Here is an 18072-nt window from a genome sequence, read left to right as displayed (position 1 = left end):
AGCTCTTTGCATGTTTTAACTTCCCAAACCATTTCCCTATGCCTTAAGACTCATCCAACTGAACCCCACTCTTCAGCCTATTTGTCCCCAGTGTCTTCTCTTCTTCCAAGTTTTGGTGTAAAACTGTTTAGTCACATCTACACTCTAGTATGAATATTGTCTTTTAAATCAATCACCTCTGAAGGCTACAATAAATTAATTCCACTGATACACCACTGTGTAACATGACATGAGGGCTCCCCTTTCTTCCTGAAAGAACTATCTTTAAATTTAATTTAGGTGCTACACAGGATAAAAATGAGTGTCAATACCACATAGTCACAGAACTCTTATACTCCAAAAGTAAATATGATTCATCTGACATGCGTGGTTCATCAGATGTTGCTTTGAATGGCTTCTGGCTATTTCCAAAAACCTAATCTACCTTGAAGGGTAAAGATTTTCCACCGCTGGGGATAAAAGGATACACTGTGAGACTCTGAAAGCAATTTAAAAAGGAAGGGGTGTTTCAAAATGTTTTCCAGAATGACAGCATAGATGAAATGTATATGCTGTCCCCAAAGTGCAAAGTACATTTCATTGTGTAAGTTTCTGGTCATATTCCTTCACAGTCACATTTTTTAAGCAGGGTACCAAGCTTCCTTATTATACGTGTATAACGGAGGACAAAACTGAAGAATTAGAGGTAATTAGCTGTATGGACAAACTTAAGACTTATTAATAAAATGTTACGGCCGGGGTCTGTGGCTCACCCGTATAATCCCAGCATTTTGGGAGGCCGAGGCGGGCGGATCATGAGGTCAGGAGATTGAGACCATCGTGGTCAACACAGTGAAACCCCATCTCTACTAACAATACAAAAAATTAGCTGAGCGTGGTGGTGCATGCCTGTAATCCCAGCTACTCGGGAGGCTGAGGCAGGAGAATAGCTTGAACCCGGGAGTGGGAGGTTGCAGTGAGCCGAGATTGCACCACTGCAGTCCAGCCTGGTGACAGTGCAAGACTCCATCCCAAAAATAAAAGTGTTACATTGGTTCTTTTATAATGTCCATCAATTACATCATCCAACCTCTCCATTTCAACAGGCATGGTGACGTTGCAGAAAAGATATGACTACATGCTTACCTCCCAGGAAAATATCTTTTTTTTTTTTTTTTTGAGACAGTGTCTCTCTCTGTCACCCAGGCTGGAGTGCAGTGGCGCCATCTCAGCTCACTGCAAGCTCCGACTCCCGGGTTCATGCCATTCTCCTGCCTCAGCCTCCCGAGTAGCTGGGACTACAGGTGCCCACCATCACGCCTGGCTAATTTTTTGTATTTTTAGTAGAGACGGGGTTTCACCGTGTTAGCCAGGATGGTCTCGATCTCCTGACGTCGTGATCCACCCACCTCGGCCTTCCAAAGTGCTGGGATTACAGGCGTGAACCACCACGCTCGACCGATATCTTTATCTATCTATTGAGTATCATATATATCCCAGAATAACAGACCCACATCCCACCATCTCCAAACAAAGCATCATTTGGTTCTACAAAGGCCTTGCCAATGGCACCAAGTTTGCTATATTTGCTAATGGTAAACTTCTGCATAAGAGGTGCCAGAATCAACACATCATAAATATGTACATTTCACTTTTGGAGGCTTGTATTTTTCTTTTTTTTTTTTTTTTTGAGACAGAGTCTCACTCCCCCACCCAGGCTGGAGTGCGGTGGCACGATCTCGGCTCATTGCAACCTCCACCTCCCGGATTCAAGCAATTCTCCTGCTTCAGCCTCCCGAGTAGCTAGGATTACAGGTACCCACCCCCACGCCTGGCTAATTTTTGTATTTTTAGTAGAAACGGGGTTTCGACATGTTGGCTAGGCTGGTCTCAAACTCCTGACCTCAGGTGATCCGCCGGCCTTGGCCTCCCAAAGTACTGGGATTACAGGCTTGAGCCACTGTGCCTGGACTCATTTTTGTTTTTTTTTTTTATTTTTTATTTTTATTTTTAGTAGAGATGGGGTTTTACTCTGTTGGCCAGGCTGGTCTTGAACTCCTGACCTCATGTGATCCACCCACCTCAGCCTCCCAAAGTGCTGGGATTACAAGCATGAGCCACTGCACCTGGCAGAGGCTTGTATTTTTCTAACATAACAAATTCAAAGGAACATTAATGAAGTCAAAGCTATAGCAGGCACTTTCAAGACATCATCAGAGTACCAGGCCACTATGCCTATAACTCTGCAGTGTGCCACAATGAAACCAAGACAGTGCCCCAATTCTGATCAAAAGGTGACTTCTGCTGCATAAACAATTCACCAACCTTACATACGGCATCAATCATTGTTTAATGACTCCTGTGGGGGGGGGAGAGCAGACTCTTCCATAATTACTAAAAGCAGTATAACTCAAAAAGAAACAAACAAAAGTCACCAATTCATCAGCTTACTTAGCTGATGTCACAGAAGTAGCAGGAGGATTCCTTACCCCCCATGCCACAGACTTAGTTTTTCAAACATCTCCAATTTCTTGCTTTTAGCTCTCAAGGATGCAGTCCCCCAGCTTCCCAGAGGGAAGTCTGTAGATCGGTAAGCATGAATTCACTACTTCCCTACTCTTTCCTTTGGAAGTGCCTGAAGTGTCTCCTTGTCTCAGTTAAACAGAACATGGTGACCGTGAGGCAGAGTTCCCAGTGCCAGGCAGCTCCAGGCACCCTGTGCCTGTGTTCTGCAGAGGAGTCTTTCCCAATGTCAATCAAAACACAGCTCAAGTTTCATGCCCTGCTTTATTAAATTCTGCATGGTGCCCACTGGGACCACAACGGAATCTTCAGAAATGTAAGGAGAGGGACCTCCCTTTCCTGGCTCTGGGAGGACACTTGGGTAAAGGGAAAGGCTGTGGCCATACCAACGGCACTGCTGCAATCAATGCCACCAATCACTCAGATTTAGGCTATTTTTAAGTAGTTTTGCAAAACAAATGCCAAGTAAGGCTGCACCAGTATGTTATCACAAGCTGACTTGCATACTAAGCTACTTCAATAAGAGAGAAGGACTTCCAAGAGCAACAGCAAGTCAGCGAAACAGCACTTGAAAGTCAGAAAACAAGGCCTCTTTCACTCACTGATCTGCTCAACAGCAGTGTCTATTCTATTCTAAGAGTTGGGGATCAAGCAGTGAACTTGGCTGACAAGGTACCTGCCCTTGTAGTGGTTATATTCTAATGTGGGGAGACAGACAACAACAACAACAACATATGTTAGGCTGGGACGACTATTATAAAGGAAATAAAAGAGGGTGCTGCTCCCTGAAGAGAGGAAGGAAGAGCAGGAAGAGCCACTTTTAAGGAAAGAAAAGCGTTGTAGAGCCCAGAACAGGAAAATACATGACAGATTTTTTTTTTAAGCAACAAAGCTCCAAGAAGGCTCATATCTGAAAAAAGAAATAGAGTATAACATGGAGGGACAGAGCATGATGAGAACCTGGCTAACATGTTCATGAAACTATGCCAGGATATAGATACGGTTTACTTTCTCATAAGACACTACTGCTGTTCTTTCTTTAGTCATTTTGCCAACCTCCAAATGACTTTAGAAACAAAGCAAGAGTGAAAATGAGACAACTCAGATACTGTCATTAAACATTCAGGAACATGCAGAAATTCTGGCAGTCACAAGTCTGAACAAAAATCTCCAGCTGTAATCTAAAAATTACTTCCTAAGAGTTTCTTTCTGATCATTAGTGAAGATAGGTGTAACTAAAAGCATCTTTAAAAATATTGCTCTAACTAGACATCCTGTTAAACCCAGAGGATGTCACATGTGTTATCCCCACTCTCAAAACCCACTGTTTGGGTTGAACTATATCCTCCAAAAAAGAAACGCCTAACTCCTAACCTCTAGTAGCTCAGAATGTGACCTTATTTGGAAAGGGGATCTTTACAGAGGTATTCAAGTTAAAACGAGGTCATCACGGCTGGCCCTAATCCAGTAGGACTGATGTCCTTATAAAAAGAGGAAATCTGGTCCAGGCGCCGTGGCTCACACCTGTAATCCCAGCACTTTGGGAGGCCAAAGCGGGCGGATCACGAGGTCAGGAGATCGAGACCATTCTGGCTAACATGGTGAAACCCCGTCTCTACTAAAAATACAAAAAAAAAAAAAAATTAGCCAGACGCTGTTGCAGGCGCCTGTAGTCCCAGCTACTCGGGAGGCTGAGGCAGGAGAATGGCGTGGCCCGGGAGGCGGAGCTTGCAGTGAGCCGAGATCGCGCCACTGCACTCCAGCCTGGGTGACAGAGAGAAACTCCGTCTCAAAAAGAAAAAAAAAAAAAAGAGGAAATCTGGACAGAGAGACAGACATGCACACAGAAGAACACCATGTGAATATAAAGGCAGAGATTGGGGTGATGCATCTGCAAGCCAAGGAACGCCAAAGGCTGCCAGCAACCCACCAGCAGCTAGGAGAGGACGCTAATAAAAATAAGCATCCAAGAATGAGAAAGCGCTCTTGGAAATTAACACACAATTATAAAATTAAGACATTCTATAGAAGGGTTGGAGAATAAATACCAGCCTGGGAAACACAACAAGACCCTGTCTCTACAAAAATTAAAAAATAGCCAGGCAGGGTGGGTCTCACCTGTAATCCCAGCACTTCAGGAGGCTGAGGTGGGAGGATCACTTAAGGCTGGAAGTTCATGACCAACTTGGGCAACATTAGTGAGACCCTATCTCTGTTTTGTTTTTTTTTTTCTTTTAAAAAGAAGAGGAGGAGAAGGAGGAAGAGGAGAAGGAGGAAGAGGGGAAAGAGGGGAAGGAGGGGAAGAAGGAGAAGGAGGAGCAGGAGGAGGAGGAGAAGGAGAAAATGTAGAAAGCAGATCTCCCAGTAAATCCAACAAGGATAAAGGAATGGGCAAAAGGAGGAAAAAGATGAATATCAGAGCATCAATCCAAAATGGCCCCAATATCTGACTTGTAGACTTTTTAAAGTACAGAAACAGGAGAGGAAAAAAAGGTAGGGGAAGGCAGGAGTTGGATATTATCAAATAAATCATACAAGAAATTTCCTGGCGTCAGAAACATGATTTTCCAAATTGAAAGTTCCCACCAGGTGCCCAGCTCAAAGGATAAAGAAACACCTGCACTGTTGTGGGCTCCACCTATGGCAGTCACAACAGAAACATGCTAATAGACAACGTTAAAGGCTACACAAAGGATTCCAAAATCACCAGATGGGCACGACTACACAAAGCAGGATACACACCATGCCCTCCATCAGATGTACGGCACCTAGTGCCAGCTACTTCCCCAACATCATGAGTGTACACAGCTACAGATGATTCTACCTGTGGGGAGAGGCCTCACCAGGATTGATAAATACCCACTACAGTCTCTGGGTGTTTTTATGCCCTCTGGCCTGCAGAGACTCTGGTGACATAGAGCCTGCTAGCCAGGTCTAAGTAACGAAACAAGGCCGGGGTAAGGATTCACTGTGAAGCCAGGTAAGGTGGGTACTTCCCGTGTTCCCTCCTAAGAGACTGTGTCTCGTCCAAAAACTGAGATGGCAAATCCCAAACCAAGGTGCTTCATCAAGAGATGGTAATGAGATACTTTAAAAAGAGACAAAGAAAGGTGCTAAAAAAAAAAAAAAAAATGGGTAGGGGGGAAAGGACAGGAAAATGGGGAAAAAGAGGGGGGAGAGGGAGGAAGAGAGAGAGAAATTAAAAAGACTTGAGACTTCTAAAAAAAAGGTAACTTCTCAAAAGTAACAATTCTAAAGGAAAACTATTTCCATTCTAGCATTCTATAGCTAGCCTATCAGTTGGGTAGGAGGCTCAAATAAAGACATTTTCAGACACGTAAGCTCTCAAAGAATTTCCTCCCTGTAAACCCTTTCTCAAAAAGCTGCTAGAGGATGTGCTCCATCAAAATGAGGAGGCATGCCAAGAGAGAAGACAATGCGTAATCCAGGACTCAGAATCCAACACAGGAAATTACTGGGATTCAGGGTGAGTGAGGTGTTGACTGCAGAGTTCTGTAGTCCTATCAGAAACTGGGGGCCTGAATTTGTGACTGGTACTAAGAAATGTAAACCAATAAAATAATTGTTGACTCCAGAGAAAAGAAAAATTTGAACTGGCAAAGAAATAAAATCACTGCATATGCTTAGCTGTAAGCAATATTTAGCCATGAAAATACAAACAATGAATATTAAGAAAATTAGAAAATGGTTTTGAGAGCTTAGTATAAAGAATTGTGCGTGTGAGAGGAGGGTTATATAAGAGATGAACCTTCATCTTGCAGCGTAGGAAATCAATAGAGAAGGTCTAAAATGAAAAAAACAAGCTACAGTAGTGTATGCATACAAGCATGGAATCAAATCCCACAAGCACAGAAAAGAAATGAAAGGGGCTTTTGCTAGGGAGCAGTAATCAGCTGTGAGAAAGAGAACTGGGGTTTTTCATTATAAACCTCACAGTACTATGTACTTAAATGTTTAAATTACATATAAAAATAAATACTTAAGATTTTAAAAGATAAACAGAACTATTATGTGATATAGCCTAATGAATAAGAATCATATTTACAGAAATGAAAACTACTTAAGGGAAGGAAAATAGGAACACCAAGCAAATATAAGCATTGTAAGGCTTTTTTTGTTTTGCTTTTAATTAGGAAAAGTTCCTTTCCAACTCTCAGGATCAGCACCTATGGTCCATCTGACCTGTAGGTATGTCTCATTAGTAAGACAAAACAAACAAACCAGGAAATTTAAATACAACAAAGTTATCTAGTTAATTCACTTGGGACAGGGAGATGTCCTAAAACAAAAGTCCTATTTCTTGACTGTCATGAAGATACCACACTTACAGGGGGAAAGTCCATTTCCATTTGATGACAAGGATAGCACTGAAAGATTCAGCCAGCTAGTTTAAAAGGATGACCTTCAAAAGACCAAAAAAAAAAAAAAAAAAAAAAAATAGCCACCGTAACAACATAGGTATACCAGTACCTACGTTTTCAACTGGCAGAGAATAACATTTCATGTAGTTTTATAAGCTAAGAAAATTGGTGTCCATTCTAATGAAAATCAATTATTCAAGCTTATAGAAAAATGTTCGAGGCCTTATGAACTAATCAGCAGATTTTTAAATTTTAGTTAAACGCTCACCTGCAATATACTAGGTACAGACAACTGTGCTTTCTAGACGTCCCATTCTAAACACAAAGATAAGGTCCCTCCTACGGGCCCACACATTAACAAAATTCATGCAGCCATAGATGAAATGATGGAAAAATCTTAAGGATTACATTTATAAACACATGTTGTGCGTAACATTTGTATACAAGATTTCTAACTTTGGCACTATGAGAATAAAGAAATTTCTTTCTGGGTCAAGAAAGAAATTCTAAGCAAACACATTAAACAATGTTTTTCTTTGAGATAAAAACAAGCTTTTAACTAAACAGTAAATTCTCACATTAAAAATATAAGCCCAGAGCTAACTCCAAGACAGCTCCTCAGACTTTCCCACAATTGCTCAAGCAGTACTCCCTTCTAAGTCCCTCCCTGTCCCTGATTCATAAAACCCTGCTTTACGCAGAAGCAGACCTACTTGATTCCTCTATGACACTATCAGCTACTTCGGGACAAGAGGAATGTTCATTCATTCACCTTTCGCCCTTTGTCCTATGACTCTCTCAACACTGGCTTCTCTGGCCTAGTAAGACCTAGAGGTGGATGCGGGCTCCAGTTTAACATATGACCTCATTTAATCCTCAGAACCAGCCTGTCAAGTAGGTATTGTTATCTCCCTATTACAAAAGAGACAACTGAGTAAATGATATATCAAAAGTATATTCATGAATTTGGGAATTCCCAAAGGTCTATGAGTATATTTCTATTTAATGAAAGGTTCTTCATCAGAGCTGATGTATCATTCATTTATTCAATTACACTAAGTAAAACACCACTAAAACTCCATTAGCGGGGAGCTCATCTGCAGATGTAGTTACCAAGTGAGTCAAATGATACAGTGAAGAAAGCACTAGTTCAAAAGACAGATCTGCTCAAAAAGAATTCAGATACTCACCTATATTAGGGGTTTCCACTGGCTACCAACAATGTGATGGGACCTGGATTTCTGAACTGTTGCAGGAAGTCAGGGACCCTAAACAGAGGGACCAGCAGGAGCCGAGGCAGAAGAACATAAATTGTGAAGATTTCATGGACATTTATCAGTTCCCAAAATTAATACCTTTATAACTTCTTAAGCCTGTCTTTACTGCAGTCTCTGAACATAAATTGTGAAGATTTCATGGACTTTTATCACTTCCCTGATAATGCTCTTGTAATTTCTTATGTCTGTTTTTACTTTAATCTCTTAATCACGTTATCTTCGTAAGCTGAGAATGTACGTCACCTCAGGACCACTACTGTACAAACTGATTGTAAAACGTGTGTTTGAACAATATGAAATCACTGTACCCTGAAAAGAACAGAATAACAGCAATTTTCAGGGAACAATGGAAGATAACCATAAGGTCTGACTGCCTGCGGGGTCGGGCAGAATACAGCCATATTTTTCTTCTTGCAGAGAGCCTATAAATGAACGTGTAAGTAGGAGAGATATCGCTGAATTCTTTTCCCAGCAAGGAATATTAATAATTGATACCGTGTGGAAGGAATGCATTCCTGGGGGGAGGTCTATTAACTGCCGCTCTGGGATTGTCTGTCTTATGCAGTTGAGATAAGGACTGAAATACGCCCTGGTCTCCTACAGTACCCTCAGGCTTACTAGGATTGGGAAATTCCAGCCTGGTAAATTCTAGTCAGACTGGTTCTCTGCTCTTGAACCCTGTTTCCTGTTAAGATGTTTATCAAGACAATATGTGCACAGCGGGACATAGACCCTCATCAGTAATTCTAATTTTGCCTTTGCCTTGTGATCTTATTGCCCTTTGAAGCATGGGATCCTTATGACCTACTCCCTGTTCATACACCCCCTCCTCTTTTAAAATCCCTAATAAAAACTTGCTGGTTTGGGGCTCGGGGTCATCATTACGGTCCTACCAATATGTGATGTCACCCCCAGAGGACCAGCTGTGAAATTCCTCTCTTTGTACTCTTTCTATTTCTCAGACCGGCCAACACTTAGGGAAAACAGAAAGAACCTATGTTAAAATATTGGGGGCTGGTTCCCCCAATACTGAACAGAGTAAAAGATTGGAAGCTCTATTCAGCTCTGAAACTGTTTAACTTAAGGATCCTTCTACTCAGAGTCCAGTGCCATGTAACCCAGGAGTCACAGTGTACACTTACTCAAATCAGGAACCGTCAAAATTACGAGGGAAAATCCTTGAAGAAGGCACCATGTTGGATACTGACATACCACGTCTCACATAGTCCCACTGAGCCCATTTCCTCCTCCCCAACACCTTTAGTCACCTTCCTATCAGGATGAGCCCAAGAGCAATATTTAGGTTGTTTTAGGGATCATGTTGTATGAGAAATACAGCTTAGACATTCAATCCAGTCTCAGCCCAGCGATATGCTCATGCTGTGAAACACAGGCCAAAGAACATCAGGTTTACCTTGTCCAACTCATTCCAAAGTGCACCAAGTAGGCATGGTAGGGCCACATCACCTCCCCATCTTCCCGGCTGGTATTTCTCTCCTTGACACAATTGCCTTTGAAAACATAAATAACCCAGAGAAACCCACAGCTCCTATAAAGTAGGTGCTATCTCTCTGTTACCAATTTATAGATGCTGACATCTATAAAGAAAAGCTTCAGCCAGGTGCAGTGGCTCATACTTGTAATCCCAGCACTTTGGGAGGCCAAGGTCGGTGGATCACTTGAGGTCAGGAGTTTGAGACCAGCCTGGCCAACATGGTGAAACCCCGTCTCTACTAAAAATACAAAAATTAGCAGCGTTTGGTGGCAGGTGCCTGTAATCCCAGCTACTAGGGAAGCCAAGGCAGGAGAATCGTTTAAACCCAGGAGGCAGAGGCTGCAGCGAGCCAAGATCGTGCATCACTGCACTCCTGCCTGGGTGACAGAGCAAGACTCCGTCTCAAAAAAAAAAATAGAAAAAGAAAAGAAAAGCGTCTCAGCAGGGCACAGTGGCTCATGCCTATAACCCCCTCAGCACTTTGGGAGGCTGAGGTGGGAGGATCGCTTGAGCCCAGAAGTTTCAGATCTTCCTCAGCTGATATAGCAAGACCCTTATGTCTATTAAAACCAAAATTAACCGGGGATCGTGGCACATGCCTGTGGTCCCAGCTACTCAGGAGGCACAGGCAAGAGGATTGCTTGATCCCAGCAGGTCCAGGCTGCAGTGAGCTGAAATGGTGCCACTGCACTCCAGCCTGGACAACAGAGCAAGACACTATCTTAAACACACACACACACACACACACACACACACACACACACAGAGCTTATCCAGTTCTACCTAATAAACGTAACAACGGCCAGGTGTGGTGGCCCAACCCAGCAATCCCAGCACTTTGGGAGGTAGAAACGGGAAGACTGCTTGGGCCCAGAAGTTTGAGACCAACCTGGCCAACACAGCAAGACCTCATCTCTATAAATAACAATGAACAACAATAATCATAATGAAGTAAAAACAAAACACTAAAATTGACTTAGGGATGATAAAGCAATGCACAGAACTGTCAGAGTCCTTGGGCAGTGGGGCAGCATAGGAACAAGGCGATGTGGGGAGGCAGGTCATCGCTACCACATGGCTGTGGCCTCTGGCAAATCTCTATCAGCTTCAGGGTTCTCACCTAGAAAACAGCATTATTATCTGTACGTTGTACAGTTGTTGTGACTTAAGAGAGATACTTTACGTAAAAAACTTAGCAAAATGCCTAAAGAAGTTGTTCAATAAGATAACTGTAATAATGATAATCTTTTACAAATATTAAACGCCTCCTCGAAATACCTAGTGTTCCTAAGTAGAAGGCATCAGCACCACTTTACAACAGACTAAGAATGTCAGTGGATAGACTAGATATTAAAGACCCCAAAATGCCAAATTTCTATATTTCAAATAATGCTACCTAGGTAAGTTATTTTTAACAGCTAAGCCAGTTAGAAAATCCTGCAACAGAAGATCAGTCCTTTCTTACAAAGCATTTGTTGACCGGGCACAGTGGCTCACACCTGTAATCCCAGGACAGCTGGCAGATCACTTGAGCCCAGGAGTTCGAGACCAGCCTGGGCAACATAGTGAAGCCTGGTCTCTACAAAAAAATACAAAAATTAGCCAAGCATGGGCCGGGCGCAGTAGCTCATGCCTGTAATCCCAGCACTTTGGGAGGCCGAGGCAGGGAGGTCACAAGATCAGGAGATCGAGACCACCCTGGCTAACACGGTGAAACCCTGTCTCTACTAAAAATACAAAAAATTAGCCAGGCGTGGTGGCGGGAGCCTGTAGTCCCAGCTACTCAGGAGGCTGAGGCAGGAGAATGGCATGAATCCGGGAGGTGGAGCTTGCAGTGAGCCGAGATCGTGCCACCACACTCCAGCCTGGGCGACAGAACGAGACTCTGTTTCAAAAAAAAAAAAAGTAGCCAAGCATGGTGGCGCAGGCCTGTAGTCCCAGCTACTGGGGAGGCTGAGGTAGGAGGATTGCTTGGGCTGGGGAGGTCAAGGCTGCAGTGAGCTGTGATAGCCCCACTGCACTCCAGCCTCAGTGACAAAGTGAGACCTTGTCTCTTTAAAAAAAAAAAAAAAGAAAAGCGTTTGTTTAACATTTTAAATAACAAAAACAAAGCTTTATCTCTCTCTCAAGTAGTATTTCTCTAAGTAACTCTTATTCTCGAATAGTTCATATGTAAATTGACATTACAGCTATAATGTCAAATAAGTACCTATTATATTTAGTTAGTTAGTTATTTTTATTTATTTTTTTTGAGATGGAGTCTTGCTCTGTCGCCCAGGGCTGTAGTGCAGTGGTGCTATCTTGGCTCACTGCAAGCTCCGCCTCCCAGGTTCATGCTATTCTCCTGCCTCAGCCTCCAGGGTAGCTGGGACTACAGGTGCCCCCCACCATGCCTGGCTAATTTTTTGCATTTTTAGTAGAGACACGGTTTCACTGTGTTAGCCAGGATGGTCTCGATCTCCTGACCTCGTGATCCGCCCGCCTGGGCCTCCCAAAGTGCTGGGATTACAGGCGTGAGCCACCACACCCATCCAGGTACCTATTATTAATTTTTAAAAATACTGTTAAAAGAGTTTAAAGAAATGTAATATGTGGACAGACGTCTCCGAGTGTTTACAAAGAAAAAAATAACACAACCTCCTAAAACAAACAAAAGATATATTATATCCCCCATGATGCTTCAACTAAGCCCAAACATTCCTTAACTTATGTTGGCTCATAAGAAAAGCACATTGTTTTACAAAGACCACAAGTTTATAGACTCAACTGTCAGGGAAAATATCCATAACAATTCAAGCAGCTCCAAATCAGAGCTTCTAATTCATATTAACGATCTGATGGTTTTGCTTGCACATACCGGAGGGCAATTCAAAACATATAATCAAATGATCAGATGACCTTATATTGAATAAATTATTTCCAAACACTTTTTAAGAGTTGTTTGCATTCTGGACACCTCCCTTTCAGAATAAGTTTAAAGCCATGTCTCCAGTGCAGCTGAACATACCTATCTTGCCAGGAACCATAAATGTCATATCATAATGCACTGAATAGATGAGGACGATCTTGGTCAGCATACAATTCTACTGTTTAGTCAGGGGTATATAAAGTCTTCTAGGCAAACTGCAATCCCATACTAACCAATGAACTTTTTGTTTATAATTATGATTCCTTTTATAAAAAGAGACCATCTTATTTTAAATTTAAAAACGGATGCTTAGGCTGGGCACAGTGGCTCACACCTGTAATCCCAACACTTTCGGAGGCCAAGGTGGGTGGATCACTTGAGTCCAGGAGTTCGAGACCAGCCTGGGCAACATGATGATACCCTGTCCTACAGAAAAGTACAAAAATTAGCTGGGCACGGTGGCACCTCCCTGTGGTCCCAGCTACTCGGGAGTCCGAGGTGGGAGGATCGCTTGAGCCCTAAAAGCGGAAGTTGCAGTGAGCCGAGATTGCACCACTGCACTCCAGCCTGGGTGACCAAGTGAGACCTTGTCTCAAATAAAATAGAAGTTTTAAATCAATATTCTAAGGTCATTTATCCCTTTCATTTTATTTCAGAAATAGGTAAATGCAGAAATTCAATCTGTCACTAACAAAGTTACTTTGTACCATATATTTTTTGCGGAGTAAAATTACCAGTTCCAACTTTAAAGTTTCTGAAGGATGCTTTCCGCATCTTTAGCTCCTCCCTTCATCTAATACAGCTTAGTCATAACCACCAAAGCCAAATAATTTTTAAACCTAGATCCTTCCTTCCTTCCCTCCTTCCCACTTATGTATTTATTTATTCAGACTCAGGGTTCTACTGTGTCATCCAGCAGTGGCGTGAACATGGCTCACTGCAGCCTCAACTCCTTGGCTGAAGCCATCCTCTGACCTTAGCCTCCTGAGCAGCTGGGATCACACAGGTGCCCGCACTACCACAGCTGTGTTTTTTGTTTTTTTTTTTTTTTGGAGAGACAGGGTCTTGCCATGTTGTCCAGGCTGGTCTCAAATTCCAGGGCTCAGGCCTCATACCCACTTTAAAATCAACACATCTGTCCGGGTGCGGTGGCTCACGCCTGTAATCCCAGCGCTTTAGGAGGCCAAAGCAGGAGGCTCACTTGACCCCAGGAGTCTGAGACCAGCCTGCGCAACACAGGGAGACTTCTCTCTTTCTAAAGAATTGTTTCGGCCAAGTGCGGTGGCTCACGTCTGTAATCCCAGCACCTTGGGAGGCCAAGGCGGGAGGATCACGAGGTCAGGAGATCAACACTATCCTGGCTAACACAGTGAAACCCTGTCTCTCCTAAAAATACAAAAAATTAGCCAGGTGTGGTGGCACGTGCCTGTAGTCCCAGCTACTCAGGAGGCTGAGGCAGGAGAATTGCTTGAACCTGGGAGGCGGAGGTTGCAGTCAGCTGAGATCGTGACACTGCACTCCAGCCTGGGTGACAAACAAAAAAACACTAGTAAAATTCTGAATTCAAAGATTATAAAAATAAGTACCATTTTTTGTTTGTTTGTTTTTTGAGACGGAGTCTCGCTCTGTCACCCAGGCTGGAGTGCAGTGACACAATCTTGGCTCACCGCAACTTCTGCCTCCCAGGTTCAAATGATTCTCCTGCCTCAGCCTCCAGAGTAGCTGGGTCTACAGGCACGCATAGCCACACCTGGCTAATTCTTTTGTATTTTTAGTAGAGACAGGGTTTCACCACGTTGGCCAGGCTGGTCTCGAATTCCTGACCTCAGGTGATCCGCCTGCCTCGGCCTCCCAAAGTGCTGGGATTACAGGCGTGAACCACCGCACCCAGCCTTCTTCCTCATTTCTTGTTAACAATTTTAACATAAACTGACAAACCTGATCACCGAAATACAACATTCAAAGGCTTTAGCAGAAAAAGACTGAATTGCAGTCAGTGAATCAAATTAGTAAAAATGTTTACTTTATCATCATTTTAATCCTGAAAGTGACATTAAGAGTTTTATCTTGTATTAAAACACAGTTTACCTCCCAACAGATTTTTTTTTCTTCTCCTTCCTTTCTGACTGAGAAGTTGAGCAGAGACAGATGCCCAACCCCAGCTTCCACCAGCTTCCTGCTGAAAATCAAGAGCAAGGCAGCCCACCAAGTGGCCCCGGCAGGATTCTGGCCATTCCCCACTACACATGGGTTGACACTGACTGCTTCATTTGGACCCCAGGGTGAGCAACTCCCTCACGCTTGTCTTGAAACACACATGTAATAAGCGTTTAGTGTTAGTAATAGTGTGTTACTAAAATGAAGATTCAAGCTGACAGCAGGGGAGGTGGATTCCAAAAATCACAGTTAATTACCAAAGCCGCTAAGCCAAGTTATTCAAATGTGTTATTACCAAGGTATAGCCATAAAACTTACTGCTCCAGGCTATAATACCTTCAAACTCTTCAAGTTTTAAAGACACATTATACATAGGATTCTGCCAACTGGAGGCTGTCTACCAACTTGTGAGTTGTTTCATCATGAAGGAGGCAAACGGTAGGTCACAAGACTCTGGGTCTCATTGAGAAGTATAAAAACTTACCAAGCAGTGAAGGGTATTGGAGAGAGAAAAACAGGATTTTAAAATGAAGATTCCAAACCACTGCCTACCAATCTGGCACGGCAAGTCGGGCAAATACACACTCAACGACAGTCACTGGGGTCAGAGTAAAAAGAAATGGATTTAAATTAAAGATGGAAAGACTTAAATCAGACTTAAAGAAAAACCTCTTGATTTAAATTGCTAAGCACCTACGGGAGATAACCAAATCTACCTGTTACCACTGATCTATCAACTAACAAGACAAAGCCTCCAGCTAAGCGTTACTGTGCTGATATATATTAGGAAATAAGTACCCAAGGCACAGAAAAATAGCTGACACAGAGAACCAAGCCATAATGTAATATTAATAAAGTAAACATTTGACCCTTTACCACCTCTAACACGTGGCACCACCAGGAATATTCATCCATGCCTCACCATTCAGGGAAGGTAAGTGAGCTCACTCAGGAAGTGCCACCGTCTTCCAGGTCACTGGTAAGGACAAACTGCCTGCTGCGTCTACCTTCATTCAACAGACCTCAACCAAATCGCATCCCAAAGCCGGCTATGTGCTTGGAACTTACTGAGCAGCTATGGAGTTTGGCTTTCAGGAACTCTGGGTCCAGTCCTTACAACCAAAAGTGCAATACAGGGCGATGAGAACTTCTATTGCTACATTCTCCTAGCAATAAAGAAGACAAACCCCCAGGTGACTCTATTATTTTCTTCTTAACAGTGCTTTACTATAGTATTCAAGGGTTTCCAAACACTTCATTTCCAGCTTCTCTTAAGCATAATGCGTGCCTATTGACTCTCGACTGTGTCATCAAACGTTAAAACAGAACCTGTCGTTTCATTTCTAGCTTTCTATGGCTACCTCTATCAAAAGTTGGGCATGGAGATACCTCAGTCTGGCTGGGGAGGTTGCTCACGCCTGTAATCCCAGCACTTTGGGAGGCCGAGGGGGGGCGGATCACCTGAGGTCGGCAGTTCGAGACCAGCCTGGCCAACATGGTGAAACCCCCGGTCTCTAATAAAAATACAAAAATTAGCTGAGAGTGGTGGCTCACGCCTGTAATCCCAGCTACTCGGGAGGCTGAGGCACAAGAATCGCTTTAACAGAGGAGGCAGAGATTGCAGTGATTGGAGACTGCGCAACTACACTCCAGTCTGGGCGACAGAGTGAGACTCTGTCTCGAAATAAAAGAGATACTTCAGTCTGACATACCACAATCAACTACAATGTAATTGGAGGGAAGAGCCGATGTTGGACGGCTATCACACGTGGCTTCACACTGTTCTTTTTCTTCTCTGGCTGGGTACGGCCTGAGGATGACTGCCCTCCAACAACTGAGGATGCTGCAGGAGGACCAGCCCAGCACCTGTCTCCGTCCCCTGCACTGTGTGGCCGGCTCTGCCGATTCTCCCCCGCTTCAGCATCACCTGCCACTTCTTCTCAATCTTAAGCCACTAAGAACGATCAACACCAGACCGTTAAAACATAAACCAGTATGGGCCACTAAATAATTCGTAAATATTTCAAAATGTATTTCAAAACCGACTTTGTATTGTCAAAACATTATAATCTAGCCAGGCCAAGTTTTAATAAACAGTAACACCCATCATCACTACTGGGTAAAGAACTTCAACAGGGCCTACCTGGACACCAAGTCTAGAGCTTCGTTTTCAATTAAAAAAAAATGGGTAAGCCCCAAATGTGCATTAAAAATTAGTTTGGCCATTTACTAAGTAGCCCTTCAAAGCATTTCCAAGTATTCAGAGTTCCAGTACTTTTCTGAAAGGAAGGGTGATCTTTCTGGTACTGGTTTGCATAATTATGCCTAAAAAATGTCATCTTGAATTTTCAATGAAAAGAGTCTTAAAATGTTCAGGCGAGTGGAGAAAATGGTGATCCGCTGGCGTTAGAAGTTGACAGAGAGGCTCTCAGTACAAACTGTATCTGAACATGTTCCTTACAAATTAAGATCTGCACCGGGGGCTGGGGGCTTTGAGAAAACTAACCACATTTGAATCCGGTCCACACAGCTTGAAGGCGGAGGTGCGGGGCAAAGCGCGGCGGGGAAGAAACACCAGCAACTCGGCGGCCCCCGCCTCGCCGCAGATCACGTGCCCGGCGCCCCCTCCCGCAGGGCCGGGGGCGGGATGGAGACGCGGCCTCCCGCACTCCCCTCCGCGCCCCAAACCCAGGGGTAGGGGTGGTCTCGGGTAACCATCCCCAGGGCGGCGGCGGGGGAACTGCGCGGGTTCAGAGTCCTCAGCAGCCACCACTGACGCCCCGCCGCCCCCGGCTCCCCGCGCACCCCGCCGGTCCGTCCTGCGGCGGCGGCGGTAGGGGCCGCGTCTACGTGGCGCGGTCGCGGCGAGGCGGGGACTGGGACGCGGGGACCGGGAAGCGGGTACTGGGGCGCGAGGAGGGGCGGCTCAACCCGCGCCGCCCCAGAGGGTCCCGGCCTCCAGTAGGACAGCCCCGGGCCCGCGCCGCCCCGGAGGGTCCCGACCTCCAGCAGGACAGCCCCGGGCCCGCGCCAAGGGAAGCGTCCAGGCGCAGACACTCACCGCCAGCCCCGGAGGGACGCCTGCGAGGAGCCCGGCCCGCGCCCACTTACCTACAGCGGCTCCGCTCCCGGCCAGCGGGCGGCTGAGGGCAGGCGGCGGCTGAACTGCGACGGCTAGGACCCGCCAGGGAGGGAAGCCGAGGGGGCGGGGCCGGTCGGGGGCGCGCGCGGGGTCGGAACGCCCGCAGCCGCCGCTGCCTTGGAAGCCGCCTGGGCCGCAGCTGAGTCGGGCGGCCCTCATGAATGGGACGCGGCGGCTGCGGCGGCCGAGCCGGCAGCTGGCGGGCGGGC

At 44.8% G+C, this 18072-nt stretch overlaps 1 protein-coding gene across 2 annotated transcripts in view; it reads right to left on the bottom strand.

Annotated features, from left to right (window-relative positions):
• Nucleotides 1–18072, bottom strand: part of LPIN2 (lipin 2) — an 88702-nt gene extending 70630 nt beyond the window's left edge. The window contains exons 1-2 of one of the 2 annotated variants that reach the window (XM_004059129.5): nucleotides 9576–9689; nucleotides 8075–8152 (exon numbers count right to left, since the gene is read on the bottom strand). The gene's annotated coding sequence lies outside the window, so the exon portion shown is untranslated. Of the gene's footprint in view, nucleotides 1–8074; nucleotides 8153–9575; nucleotides 9690–17832 lie in introns of those variants that run through there. The other variant, XM_063699436.1, reaches the window with a different exon arrangement.

This window comes from Gorilla gorilla, chromosome 17 (genome assembly GCF_029281585.2).
Source record: "Gorilla gorilla gorilla isolate KB3781 chromosome 17, NHGRI_mGorGor1-v2.1_pri, whole genome shotgun sequence".
NCBI classification, from domain to species: Eukaryota; Metazoa; Chordata; class Mammalia; order Primates; family Hominidae; genus Gorilla; species Gorilla gorilla.
This window is presented reverse-complemented; position numbering and strand designations above follow the sequence as displayed.